The sequence below is a fragment of the Giraffa tippelskirchi genome, chromosome 3, assembly GCF_054371585.1.
Source record: "Giraffa tippelskirchi isolate mGirTip1 chromosome 3, T2T-mGirTip1v1.2.pri, whole genome shotgun sequence".
NCBI lineage: Eukaryota > Metazoa > Chordata > Mammalia > Artiodactyla > Giraffidae > Giraffa > Giraffa tippelskirchi.
Genome location: NC_137277.1, coordinates 154861061 through 154872987, shown reverse-complemented (window position 1 = coordinate 154872987; position 11927 = coordinate 154861061). Strand labels below are relative to the sequence as shown.

The 11927-nt window shown below is 41.1% G+C and overlaps 1 protein-coding gene and 1 pseudogene across 2 annotated transcripts in view; one reads left to right on the top strand and one right to left on the bottom strand.

Moving 5' to 3' along the window:
• Positions 1 to 1604: 1604 nt before the first annotated feature.
• Positions 1605 to 3715, top strand: LOC145541515 (MSL complex subunit 3-like; annotated as a pseudogene). The gene has a single exon (XR_014079079.1). The product of XR_014079079.1 is annotated as an MSL complex subunit 3-like (transcript).
• The window catches only part of PIKFYVE (phosphoinositide kinase, FYVE-type zinc finger containing), a 99700-nt gene continuing 89400 nt past the window's right edge, over positions 1628 to 11927 (bottom strand). The window contains exons 43-44 of the transcript XR_014079076.1: positions 2608 to 2717; positions 1628 to 1918 (exon numbers count right to left, since the gene is read on the bottom strand). The gene's annotated coding sequence lies outside the window, so the exon portion shown is untranslated. The remainder of the gene's footprint in view (positions 1919 to 2607; positions 2718 to 11927) is intronic.

Below are 11927 nucleotides of genomic sequence, written 5' to 3'. Positions count from 1 at the left end.
AAAGTAATGTCTCTGCTTTTCAATATGCTGTCTAGGTTGGTCATAACTTTCCTTCCAAGGAGTAAGCGTCTTTTAATTTCATGGCTGCAATCACCATCTGCAATGATTTTGGAGCCCCCCAAAATAAAGTCTGCCACTGTTTCCACTGTTTCCCCATCTATTTGCCATAAAGTGATGGGACCAGATGCCATGATCTTAGTTTTCTGAATGTTGAGCTTTAAGCCAACTTTTTCGCTCTCCTCTTTCACTTTCATCAAGAGGCTCTTTAGTGCTTCTTCATTTTCTGCCATAAGGGTGGTGTCATCTGCATATCTGAGGTTATTGATATTTCTCCCGGCAATCTTGATTCCAGCTTGTGTTTCTTCCAGCCCAGTGTTTCTCATGATGTACTCTGCATATAAGTTAAAAAAGCAGGGTGACAATATACAGCCTTGACGTACTCCTTTTCCTATTTGGAACCTGTCTGTTGTTCTGGGTTTTTTTTTTTTAATTTAAAAATTTTTTAAAAATTAGGTACGGTAAAAACCATTTTGGAAAACAATTTGGCAATTTCTTATCATCTTAAACATATGCTTATCATAGGACCTAGCAATTCCACATCTATGTATTTAGTTAATAAGGTAACTGTTATCACCCCAGTTTTATAAATGAGTAATGCTACCAGGCTGCATGTAGGGTAAGTGACTTGCCCAGAGTCACAGAACTCATGAGTTGTGGGAGCTGAAACTGACTCAGTGTTATGTCCCCTCTTCCCCACCAAATCTGGCATTTCATTATATCATGGCATCTCTTGAAAAAACAAAAAAAGGAAAAAAAAAGAAATATTTTACCCCAAGTTTAGCTTAGGAAGGTAAAAAATAAAACATCTTTTTAAGAATAATAATTCATTATTGTGAAAACTGTATTTTTGTAAATATTTTTATCAGTGATTTTAACAATATCATTCATGTGTTTCTTGTTTTATTAAAATATTTTAATATTTAATATGCCAAATCAATTGCCTATGGTGTTGACTCCATATAAATGGAGGCTGTATGATTACTACTAAAACACTTTACTAGAGTCTTTATGAAAACCAAATTCTTATCTCAAGACCAGTTTCCGAAAGAATGAAACATGCCCATCTGGTTAGATGTCACGAGTTAAACAAGAATTTTTGTTGTTATTAAACAAGAGGTTTTTTTTTTTTTCCTGGAAAACAATTTTACATTCATTTCCAATTTGTTTACTAGTACAGAATTATAAGTCTGTCAAACTTACATTTAGAAACTTCTCTATTCTCTGCTGCTGCTAAGTCGCTTCAGTCGTGTCCGACTCTGTGCAACCCCATAGACGGCAGCCCACCAGGCTCCCCCATCCCCGGGATTCTCCAGGCAAGAACACTGGAGTGGGTTGCCATTTCCTTCTCCAATGTGTGAAAATGAAAAGTGAAAGTGAAGTCGCTCAGTCGTGTCCGACTCTTAGCGACCCCATGGACTGCAGCTCACCAGGCTCTATTCTCTAGATAGGAACATTAGAAAATGTCTCCCTGGACCTCACCTCCCCCACCGCGCATGCTCCGCCCGCCGCGGAGCCGCGCCCTCGGCCACAAAGAGCAAGTGAGCGTGAGCGACGGCTGACAGCGCTGTGCTTCGAGCTTAACCCCACCAAGGCGCGAGTGCTCTACGATGCCAAGATTGTCGATGTTTTTGTTGGGAAAGACGAAAAAGGCAGAAAGATCCCAGATTATCTGATCCATTTTAATGGTTGGAACAGAAGTTGGGATAGATGAGCAGCAGAGGATCACGTCCTTCGTGACGCCGATGAAAATTGGAGATTACAGCGGAAATTGGCCAGAAAAGCTGTAGCTCGCCTGAGAAACACATGAAGAGGAAGCACGGCAGGTTGCCTGGGGTGGACTCTGTCTTAAAAAGCCTCCCTGCTGACGAGAAAGATGAAAACTATGAAAACTCAATAAGCAGTTCCTCTGACAGTGAAGAAAAGGACGGAAAAATAAGTGAAGAAAAAGATAATGAAGAAAAGTCTGAAGTGAAGGAAGGACCACGGCTGCACGCAAAAAAAAAAAAGGAAATGGAAGAAAGAACAATAACTATAGAAATCCCTGAAGTTCTGAAGAAGCTTGAAGATGATTGTTACGATATCAACAGGAGGAAACGGTTAGTGCGAGTTCCATGCCAGACCAACATCATAACTATTTTGGAATCGTACGTGAAGCATTTTGCTATCAATGCAGCCTTTTCAGCCAATGAAGAGGCCTCGTCACCATCATGCTGTGCCACACGCCAACATGAATGTGCATTATATCCCAGCAGAAAAGAACGTTGACCTTTGTAAGGAGATGGTGGATGGATTAAGAATGGCCTTTGATTACACTCTCCCATTGGTTTTGCTCTATCCATATGAACAAGTTCAGTATAAAAAGGTGACTTCGTCCAAATTTTTTCTTCCGCTTACGGAAAGTACCACAAACATTAATAGGAACCAGGAGGAGCTCTCTCCAAGTCCGCCTTTGTTGAATCCATCCATACCACAGTCCACAGAGAGTCAGCCAACCTCAGGCGAGCCAACCACCCCCCAAAAGGCGCAAAGCCAAGCCGGAAGCCTTACTGTCTCTGAGGCGGTCCACGCACCACTCTGTCAACTGCGACAGGCTGTCGCCTCATCCCAAGCGCCGGCAGCAGGACACATCCGCCAGCATGCCCAAGCTGTTTCTGTACCTGGAAAAGAAGACATCTGTTCATAGCAGATCATCCTCGCCTATTCCTCTGATCCCTAGCAAGGAAGAGAGTGCCGTGTTTGCTGGCTTTGAAGGCAGAAGAACTAAAGAAATACATGAGGTCCTCTCCTGGAAACTTACACCTGACAGTTATCCTTCAGGTGACCAACCACCTCCACCCTCTTACATTTATAGGGCGCAACACTTGCTGCGTTTGTTTGTGAAACTTCCTGAAATCCTTGGAAAGATGTCCTTTTCTGAGAAGAATCTGAAGGCTTTACTGAAGCACTTTGATTTCTTTCTGAGGTTTTTAGTAGAGTACCATGATGACTTCTTCCCAGAGAATGCCTATGTTGCTGCCTGTGAAGTGCACTACAGTACGAAGAACCCCAGGACGATTTATTAAGGTTTTGATGGTCCTAGAAGAACAGCTTCTTTATCTATTTCTTGGTTCCCAGTAAAGAACTAGGGAGTCAGTGGACCTTTACACAGAAAGCGAATGTGACACCCTGGGGGGCTCTGGCAGAGGCAGGTCCATTTGTTTGAGTTGCTTATCTACTGTAGTTATTTCTGTTAAGGATTACCTCCTTGGTGCCTCAATGGCCTCCAACATCTAACCGTTGCCACCATACACGTGACCTGTGATGGCAGGAAAATAGCAGCTATGATCACAATGAATCGTTCATAAACATGTGCTTAGGTTGGGCTGTTTCAGTAGATAAAGGTACTTGTTAGCAGTGACCATGTATTTTAGTTATTTGTTAGCATTAAACAAAATCGTTTTGCAAACTGTTTTCATTCTTGTCATGAGGCTGAACAGCTCTGTCCCACAAATTTTTAGTTTTGCTTGGAAACTGCAAAGTAGTCCCCGAATATTTTAGAGGGAATTGATATTGCTGGCAAAAGAAAAATTGTAGCTATACATGTGCTTGTTACAGTTCTTTTTCTATAAAACCTTGTTTTTGATGATCTAAATAAAGCATTGCCTGAATGTCTTAAGATTTTGTAGCTACACTTGATTGTGTAATAAGGTTCCTTTTCTGTAAAATGTTATTTTTGGCCATTTCAAATAAATCATTGCCCATCTCATTGGAAAGAAAAAAAATGTCTCTCTGATTAGAGAATAAAAACATTACTAAAGCTAGGTTCTACAAATCTATAATATTATGCTTGCAAATAAATTGGAAATGAATATAAAATTGTTTTCCAGGGGGAAAAACAAAGCAATTATACACTTTGATTAACATAAATAGGCCAGAATTTTACCTCTAAATTAAAATAGACCCACATAGTGTTTGAGAGGGCTGACAGTAAATCAGAATAAAAATCATGTTGCTGTAAGCTGGGTTTAAAGGGCTAACCCAGCTGGGTTTAAAGCTACCTGAGTTTTATAATAAAAGACTGTTGAAGTTTCAAAAAAAAGAATAAAAATCATGACTGCACCAAAGAAACTTTTTACCTCCTCTGTGACAACAACTGATTAGAATCCAAAGAGCATAGCTGAGAACAGGTATCTCTGTAATGTACTGCTGGCATTACTCTGGTTTGAGAGGAAGTAGCTATTACTGGGAGAAGGCAATGGCACCCCACTCCAGTACTCTTGCCTGGAAAATCCCATGGACGGAGGAGCCTGGTAGGCTGCAGTCCATGGGGTTGCTAAGAGTCAGACATGACTGAGCGACTTCACTTTCACTTTTCCCTTTCATGCATTGGAGAAGGAAATGGCAACCCACTCCAGTGTTCTTGCCTGGAGAATCCCAGGGATGGCAGAGCCTGGTGGGCTGCCGTCTATGGGGTCACACAGAGTTGGACACAACTGAAGCGACTTAGCAGCAGCAGCAGCAGCTATTACTGAATTTTATTGAAACAAATAACTTCACTGGAATAAAATGTCTTATTTTTACGTGAATCATTATTTTTAGTAAGTGAAGATCTGCCAACAAAAAGAGTCAAAAAAACAAGTGAAGAAAAACTACCAAAATTTATAGAATCATAGATCAGGCTCTGTGTAGAACTTCCACAATCTTAATTTAGCAATAAATGCTTGCCTGTGAATTCAGGCTTGAACTCATAGAAGCCTGATACAAATTCAGTGATAGTCCTTAAATAAGTAGACTACTTTCTTCCTGTATTTTTCCATGTCCTCATGAAATTCTTGCACTTTTATGAAGAGGTCATTATATTTTCAGCATGTATACTTACAATTTTTTTACTCATAATATTTATTTGTATGAAAGTTCTGGGTTAATCAATTAAAATATTTGCTAAATGCTTTTAAATCCACAGAGTAGTGCGAACTAGAAAAACACCCACATTGTCAGACGCACTGTGAATTCAGTGCCTCCTGGGAACCCTTGAATGGGATGGCCACTGAGTTGGCTTGATAACTTAATAAACAAAAATAGATCTGAATTCTGTTAAGAGCCCAAGTCAGCCTCAGGCACTGAGGAAGGATACCAGCTCTGCCTATGAGATAAAACATGCCTGAATAACTGAGCTTCTCCCTCATTTTAATCTCAATTCCTGGTTTCATGTGTACACAAAGCCTATTTAAAAAAAAGACATGAGTTCTCAAGTTCCTGAGGAAAGTGGGAGGTATGAGGTGCTGAAGGCAATCATCTATCAAATGTTCCTTAGATACTTAAAAGAGGCATTTTCCATTAAAGGGGTGGAAATGGGAGCACCTAATAGGGAAAGATGGAAGTGGGACTGGTTACCGCAGAGAAGAGAGCTCATATATGAATATTACCAAGGCATCTGCTAAATGTGAATCAAGAAATAAAACCTATGTTACTGAGTGGAACCTAGATTTTAATAGATGATTCAGATGGGTGTTTTCTTTTTTCTTATTCTTACTTAATTGCCTGTGTGGGCTGGGGAGCAAGTCCAAAAATAATAGCTAAAACCCTGTGGGTCATTGTAAATGAGCTTCTGCTGGTCAATTCTTATGGTGACATGAAATCTCAACTTCAAACAAGACAAGTTTTACAAAAATATTTAGTCTCCAACTGAACAAAGCCTATCTGATGAAAATCACATATTTGCCAGTTCTAATTTTATTTGTATGTACAAACTATGTTAAAGTGCAACAGCAGGTGTTTGGATTTAAGTAAGAACTCGTCTAAAATAATAAGGATAATAAAATTTCTTCCCAAGCTTGCCTGGTTGGTTTTCTTTGTAATACTTTTTTAGAGTGCTCATTTACATTAAATAGCATAGTATTTCAAGATATACCAGGTAATGGTGTATTATTTTGGCAAAAATGCAAGCATTACTGATTGAAAAACATAAAACAACATGGTGAATTTGGCATGCTGTTACAATGTGTGATATGGCAATGGAGACATTAATAATTCTTTTTTTAGAATTATTAACACCTAAATATCCTGTTAGACTCTCCCAGGCTCTGTATGGAGTGGGCTACCTCCAGGTCACTAGATGGGCATGTTATATATGCGGAGAAAAGAAGCCCTAAACACTATTGGGCTTCACGGAGAGGTGGAAAACACACACACACACACACACACACACACACAGAGTCGCAGCTTCTAAACCACACTCAGGACTCACAGAGAGCTGGAAAACACACACACACACACACACACACACACACACACACACACACACACACACGAGTCCTAGCTTCTAAACCACGCTCAGGACTCAGCTTCCCTCTCGGTTTCTCCCTCTGTTGTCTCACCGCGCACACACACACACACACACACACACACACACACACATTTGGCACCATCCAACATGGAGCTGAGTCCTATTGGACCGAGTCCTCGAACCAGATCACCTCATTGGCTGGTGGGCTCTGCGGAGCCCATTCTCACCTATGCGGAGAGTTGCTTTGGGCATAGAGAAAGATTGGATCAATCAGTAAGGGCCATGAAAATCAAGTCACACGACAAGAAACTTCTTCAGTTTCTTCAACTATGGCTAAAAGTAGTAGCAGTTTGTCCCTAGAGTGCCATGCCCTTGTCTCATAGTTCAGTTATGCAAAGAATTGTTATGGAGGACACAAAAGTAAGAAGTCTCTACCTTCCTAGGGAAAGAAAGTGAAAGTCGCTCCGTCATGTCCGACTCTGTGCGACCCCATGGACTACACAGTTCATCGAATTTTCCAGGCCAGGATACTGGAGTGGGTAACCTTTCCCTTCTCCGGGGGAATCTTCCCAACCCAGGGATCAAACCCAGGTCTCCACATTGCAGGCAGATTCTTTACCAGCTGAGCCATCAGAGAAGCCCACCTAACTAGCAAGAAACTTCCTAGGGAAGTTTCAAACTATTAATAATTTGTTTTTAGGTGGGATTTGATGTAATTGTCTCACAGGAGTGTTGAGTTCTCCTTCTGCCTTAACTTAGAGAAACTCCCTCCCTCAGCTATTCAGCATGTTAAATGAGAAATGCTTTAAAATCAGGTGCTTTATTTAAACCTTCTTGATTATTATCACAGCAGGGATACATCACTTTACAGAGAAGACTGCATCAAGGTTACATCTTAAAAATGAATAAAAGATTTTTGTAACTAATTCTTTAAAATTAAAAAAGTGAGAAACAAATCTTTCTAAATTCACTTACACCACATTCTTCCAATCAGCAAATTGGTCATGATGCTAACTGAATAAACATTTTTAATCAGAGAATGTTTACCTCTATCAACAAAACGGATGTTTAACACTTTTTTCATATCTTGGGCTTTCCAGGTGGCACTGGTGGTAAAGAACCCGCCTGCCAGTGCAGGAGACCTAAGAGAGGTGGGTTTGATCCCTGGGTTGGGAAGATCCCCTGGAGAAGGGCATGGCAACCCACTCCAGCATTCTTGCCTGGAGAATCCTATGGACAGGGAAGCCTGCTGGCTACAGTCCATAGCATTGCAAAGAGTCAGACACAATTGAGTAACACAAGGGACAACACATTCACATCTTATGGTTGTTTTCTAATCCATTGCCATCACTGTGCTGTAAGATCCTTGAGGCTGGGAGTAATGTCTTTCATTTCTGCAGCAGCAGGACCTAGTCAAGACCTAGTCCCAGATATGTTTGTTGATTGAATGAGTGAAGGTATTGTTGGATTACACTAAAAAATACATGTCTTTTCAATTCTAAATAGTAATCAACATGTAGTTGGGCCATTTGATTTCAAAAGCATGCTAAATCAAAAGTAACATTCAAAGGAGCAATAAGAGGGTACAGAAAGTAGACTGTAGAAGATGAGGTGAGGTTAGGATGAGGGAAAAATGAATGCAGCATGTGCCTTCTCAAATTCTGTAACAGAAGGAAGAAAAAGGAGAGGATCATGGCATTAGGAAAGATTGAGAGAGAAGACTGTGTGATTGGAACTTCAACAAACCAGCATATTGAAAGGAAAGAGTAAATACAACAGAAGTTAAAGGTACAGGAAAAAAAAAGGCTGCTTTTGGAGAAAGATTCAGCAGGAGACAGGAGAGTGAAGGATCTAAAAGAGGAGAGGGTGAGAGGAACTGGAAGACTGGGATTGACACATATACACTCAGTTCAGTTCAGTTCAGTCACTAAGTTGTGTCTGACTCTTTGTGACCCCATGAATCGCAGCACGCCAGGCCTCCCTGTCCATCACCAACTCCCGGAGTCTACCCAAAGCCATGTCCATCAAGTCGGTGATACCATTCAGCCATCTCATCCTCTGTCGTCCCCTTCTCCTCCTGCCCCCAATCCTTCCCAGCATCAGGGTCTTTTCCAATGAGTCAACCCTTCGCATGAGGTGGCCAAAGTATTGGAGTTTCAGCTTCAACATCAGTCCTTCCAATGAACACCTAGGACTGATCTCCTTTAGGACGGACTGGTTGGATCTTCTTGCAGTCCAAGGGACTCTCAAGAGTCTTCAACACCACAGTTCAAAAGCATCAATTCCTCGGTGCTCAGCTTTCTTCACCGTCCAACTGTCACATCCATACATGACCACTGGAAAAACCATAGCCTTGACTAGACGGACCTTTGTTGACAAAGTAATGTCTCTGCTTTTAAATATGCTATCTAGGTTGGCCATAACCTTCCTTCCAAGGAGTAAGCGTCTTTTAATTTCATGGCTGCAATCACCATCAGCAGTGATTTTGGAGCCCAAAAAAATAAAGTCTGCCACTGTTTCCGCTGTTTCCCCATCTACTTCCCATGAAGAAAGTAGGGAAAACCACTAGACCATTCAGGTATGACCTAAATCAAATCCCTTATGATTATAAAGTGGAAGTGACAAATAGATTTAAGGGACTAAATCTGATAGACAGAGTGCCTGATGAACTATGGACAGAGGTTAGTGACATTGTACAGGAGACAGGGATCAAGACCATCCCCATTGAAAAGAAATGCAAAAAAGCAAAATGGCTGTTTGAGGAGGCCTTACAAATAGCTGGGAAAAGAAGAGAAGCGAAAAGCAAAGGAGAAAAGGAAAGATATTCCCATCTGAATGCAGAGTTCCAAAGAATAGCAAGGAGAGATAAGAAAGCCTTCCTCAGTGATCAATGCAAAGAAATAGAGGTAAACAACAGAATGGGAAAGACTAGAGATCTCTTCAAGAAAATTAGAGATACCAAGGGAACATTTCATGCAAAGATGGGCTCAATAAAGGACAGAAATGGTATGGACCTAACAGAAGCAGAAGATATTAAGAAGAGGAGGCAAGAATACACAGAAGAACTGTACAAAAAAGATCTTCACGACCCAGATAATCACGATAGTGTGATCACTCACCTAGAGCCAGACATCCTGGAATGTGAAGTCAAGCGGGCCTTAGAAAGCATCACTATGAACAAAGCTAGTGGAGGTGATGGAATTCCAGTGGAGCTATTTCAAATCCTCAAAGGTGATGCTGTGAAAGTGCTGCACTCGATATGCCAGCAAATCTGGAAAACTCAGCAGTGGCCACAGGACTGGAAAAGGTCAGTTTTCGTTCCAATCCCAAAGACAGGCAATGCCGAAGAATGCTCAAACTACCACACAATTGCACTCATCTCACACGCTAGTAAAGTAATGCTCAAAATTCTCCAAGCCAGGCTTCAGTAATACGTGAACCATGAACTTCCAGATGTTCAAGCTGGTTTTAGAAAAGACAGAGGAACCAGAGATCAAATTGCCAACATCCGCTGGATCATCGAAAAAGCAAGAGAGTTCCAGAAAAACATCTATTTCTGCTTTATTGATTATGCCAAAGCCTTTGACTGTGTGGATCACAATAAACTGTGGAAAATTCTGAAAGAGATGGGAATACCAGACCATCTGATCTGTGTCTTGAGAAACCTGTATGCAGGTCAGGAAGCAACAGTTAGAACTGGACATGGAACAACAGACTAGTTCCAAATAGGAAAAGGAGTACGTCAAGACTGTATATTGTCACCCTGCTTATTTAACTTATATGCAGAGTACATCATGAGAAACGCTGGGCTGGAGGAAACACAAGCTGGAATCAAGATTGCCGGGAGAAATATCAATAACCTCAGATATGCAGATGACACCACCTTTATGGCAGAAAGTGAAAAACTAAAGACCCTCTTGATGAAAGTGAAAGAGGAGAGTGAAAAAGTTGGTTTAAAGCTCAACGTCCAGAAACATACACACTACTGACATATAAAAACAGATGACTAATGAGAACATACTCTATAGCACAGGGAACTCTACTTAATGCTCTGTGGTGACCTGAATGGGAAGGAAGTTCAAAAGGGAGGGGACATGTGTATATGTATGACTGATTCATTCTGCTGTACAGTAGAAACTAACTCAACTATACTGCAGTAAAAATTAATTTGAAAAGAATAAAAGAGGAGAGAGGCAACTATCTTAGAGAGGAGAAGACACTCTTCCTTTCAGCATGAGGCTGACAGGAATACAGATGAATTGAGAAAAGAATTCATCTAGTTCACTCACAGACCTAAATTATTATATAGATGATACAGTAATACTGAGTACTCTGAGGAGCTATGAAATGTCACATGAACTGTAAATCTAACATTTTCATGGATTCCGGGTTCACCTTATTCTAAAAATGGTATTTTCCTGCTGCCCTGAAAACAATAAAACTCTTCATTCATACACATCTATATGTTGTTCTGGAACAACTTTTAGTTTGCAGTTTTTCAAATTAGCACGTGTTATAGCAAATATCGGTGCCAAAATTAAAACTTGCAAAACTCATTTATGATTATTTAAGCATAAAAATTTTTAAATCATCAGTTTATTCACATATTGCTTGAGTTAATATACTAAAAAATAGTTTCTATTGTGGCTTCCCTGGTGGCTCAGTGGTAGAGAATCTGCCTGCCAATGCAGGAGATGTGGGTTTCATCCCTGGGTCAGGAAGATCCCCTGGAAAAGGAAATGGCAACCCACTCCAGTATTCTTGTCTGAAATATCTCATGGGACAGAGGAGCCTGGCAGGCTACAGTCCATGGGGTTGCAAAGAGTCAGGCACAACTTAAGAGACTAAACAACAATATACACAACTTAGGTTTTCTCTGGTTAATTAAACTTGGTTGAAAGCAAAGCAAGAACAAAAGAGAAAGTGTTTTAGAATCACCCAGCTGTTGATAATTTTCCCAGTGAACCTGCATACACACACACACGCACACACAGAAATTTGGGAAAATGTTGCAAAATCAAACAAAACTTGGAAACCAAAATAACATGAAGCAAATAGCCATCAGTTGATTTATGCCAGGGAAACCCTCTATTCATTTGGTGGCTTATTACCACCAGGATACATGATAAAGTGTTGCTGATGTAGTGTGGAGAATAGCACATGCCACACTGATGAGAAGTAGCAGACAGAAGTCCCATTCCTGTAGCAGCCAGCCTAAGCATTCCCAACAGCAGCTTCCCAGCTTGGATGAAGGCCGTGAAGTGTCCACCTTCCATCATAACCAAAGAACTTGGATTTCTCAGTCTTCTCATCCAGTTTCTTCAGGGTCACCGGTAATTATATTCATGTCCAATGGACAGAGGGCTTCCCAGGTGCTGGTGGTAAAGAATTCACCTGCCAATGCAGGAGATGCAGGTTCGATCCCTGGGTTGGGAAGATCCCCTGGGGAAGGAAATGGCAACCCACTCCAGGGTTTTTGCCTGGATAATTCCCTGAACAGAGGAACCTAGCGGGCTTCAGTCCATGGGGTCACAAAGTCGGACATGACTGAGCACGCACACACCCCTCAGCGGACAGAAAGAGAAAGCAATCCTCGGGAAGT